The 2,934-nt window shown below is 42.1% G+C and overlaps 1 protein-coding gene across 1 annotated transcript in view; it reads right to left on the reverse strand.

Annotated features, from left to right (window-relative positions):
• LOC106467211 (tensin-like) overlaps positions 1 to 2,934 on the reverse strand; it is a 60,170-nt gene that overhangs the window by 28,344 nt on the left and 28,892 nt on the right. The window lies entirely within an intron of this gene.

Here is a 2,934-nt window from a genome sequence, read left to right on the forward strand (position 1 = left end):
GAGTGGGGTTGTTTTGTTCAATTAAGACTTGACACTTAGTAATGTGGATGATCAAAATCATCCTGGAAAGGAGAAAGATGGGAGGATACACATAGAGCTATTTGTTGGTCCAATCTTGGCTGAATGCATTGACAGCCAGTGCAAGTGGATGTGGAACCAGAGACCAAAACAGGAGTAACTTGGTATTGAGGGATGTGGCAAATGCATCCAGGTGAGGAGTACCTTACTGAAGACATAGCCACTGGAAAACATGAAGATTAAGAGACCACTTTATCAGATAAATTTCGTCTGGTTGGGAAAAATGATCCACAACATAGTTGAATGCACCCAGACATGACAAGCAAGGAGACAAATACTGAGCCTGTGGGTCCAAAAAAGGGGATACAAGGTTCGACCAAAGGGAATGAGAAAGGGAGCCACTTTGGTGATTGATATAAGCTACCACTGTAGAATTGTCACATTGGATCATGACCAGACGATTCCTGGTAAGATGAGGAAAATGGTCCAAAGCACGACGTACGACCAGAAGCTCCAGGATGTTGATATGGTAAGATCTTTTGGCCGGAGACCACTGACCTGAAGCTTCCTGCTGATCAACTCACACCCTCCAACCATGGAAGGAAGCATCTGTGAATATATGCAAATCCAGATGAAAGGGAAGAAGGGGAACACTTATCGACATGTGGGCCTTGTCCAAACACCATTGCAGATCATCAACAAGGGAAGGAGGAAGGGAAATAGGAGCATTCAAATGATCCCGTACAAGGTTCCATTGGTCATGCAGAGTCCACTGAAAAGACCTCATATGTGCTTGACCCAAGCATAGAAGACCACATCCCCAAAAGCTATAGCACCTCATGAGCAGTAATAGAGCGAGCAGTAAGGGCATGGAAAACTGAAAGCTCTATCCAATGGGGTCAAAAAGGAGAAGACTGGGCCTGACTGAGAGGAGTGTTGAAAAAGACATCCAAGTGGATGAAATAGTGTGCAAGTATAAGAAATGACTTCTCCAAGTTGATTAACCAACCCATACGAGCTGCCACCAAAAGACACAGCTGAGTTTGATGGGCAGACACCCATCTGGAACAAGCTAACAGATGCCAGTCATCCATGTAATAGTGTAAGCACAACCCAAGCATACATATGTCAGGCAAAAGCCTGGACCACTCAACAAAAGACATACGGGGCTGAAGCAAGCCTGATGGGTAGGGCACAAAATTGATACACTACCTCCATGATGAAGAAACCAAAGATAGCACCTCGACTGACATGATATAGGAATATGCAGATAAACATTCGAGGTGTCTACTTTGGTCATTCACAGACCTGGAGAAAAAAACCACCTGAGGGTGAGAAAAGACTCCATGGTAAAGCAAGGCAAATACAAAAATTGATTGAGGTGGGACAGATCGATCACAGACCACCAGTCCCCATTTTTCTTGGGTACCACAAACAGCCTGGAATAAAAACTTGGGGAGGATAATGTACAGGTTTGATAGGTTTCTGGGAGAAAAGATTCTGTACCTCTTCAGACATACATTGACTGATGGTAGGATCCCAAGGCAACAGAAAGGATATGTGTACCCAAGATAATGGAGGAGAGGAAAAAAAGTGGATGACGAGTCCCTTGGATAATATCCGAATAATCCAAAGCTCTGTGGCAAAATAGCACCATAGAAAAACAAAATTGGTCAAGCAAGTCCCCACTGGCCCAGAACCCACAGGGTAGTTACTAGTATTGTTGGCAATGTGTCCATCTTTATCGATTAATACAAATGGAGGAACCCCTTGAGGCAGGAATTGGTAAAGACTGGGAAGAAGTGGAAAATAAAACAGTAATAGATGATTATTTAGGCTCAGAATGAGACAAACGATCAACCAAAGATTAAAGGGTCGATTACTGTCTCACAGATTCCACAAGGGATTCTGCAGTCTCAGGAATATTCCCTAAAATATACCGTTGGAGAAAAGGGGCCATACACAAGTCCCAAAGATATGTAGGTGGTAAACAAACTTGGGACAATACAGCATCTCTTCCCAGAAGACCCTAACAACAGAGAAACCATGTGTGTAAGGAAAGAGCTGAATAAGACAAATGTGCCAACATGGAGGTAATTAGGAAGAGAGTATCCTTCGAAAAACCCTCAGGATCTCGGTGGAGTACTTCAAAAAGGAGATGGATGGTGGACAAGTACCACAGAAAAGTCAATAGTGTATGAAGATGGCAGGAAAACTGAGCATGAGATAAATGAACAGGATGATCAGGGTCCAAAAGTGTTCCTAACTGTTGAGAATCAGGAAATGGAACTGAAGCCTGATGGTAGGCTAAATCAAATTGATCCAAAGCCCATGGAGTGTGAGGTATGCTAGCACCCTCATGCATCTGAGATACAAAATGCTCTACATGAACCCTAATATCTGGGGAAGGGAGAAATACAAATTACTAAGAGGAGGGGGTATCACGTAACAAGTATTAGAAGAAATTGGGAAAAGTGATAAAACAGAACACACATGAGAAACCATGTTCAAAAAAGTCATATTAGGCCTAGCTGATTCCACAATAGGGCATAGGAAGACATGGGAAAATCAGGTGGAGAAAAAAGGCTGTCAAAGTCTTTGTCATTGCAAATAGGTTCGACGTGTTCAGGGAGAAAATGGGCAACATCAGGAAAAGAAGGTTGATTCATACAGTGATCAATCTCTCCTCCAATAATTCCATAGTCGAGTTCCTCCCACTTGCAGCCCGTGTAAGTGTGCTGGTAGATGGTATCATCTTTAAAGTGGTAACTTGGACTTTGGACTTCATTGTTAAAGATGAAAATCCAAACACAACAGAGTTAGAATAAATAAATAAATAAATAAAAAACTAAGAAACATTTAGAAAAAAAAAGAATAACAATTCCACTTCAGAATAAATTACAAAACAGTTCCATC

Source organism: Limulus polyphemus, unplaced genomic scaffold (assembly GCF_000517525.1).
Source record: "Limulus polyphemus unplaced genomic scaffold, Limulus_polyphemus-2.1.2 Scaffold2529, whole genome shotgun sequence".
Lineage (NCBI taxonomy): Eukaryota > Metazoa > Arthropoda > Merostomata > Xiphosura > Limulidae > Limulus > Limulus polyphemus.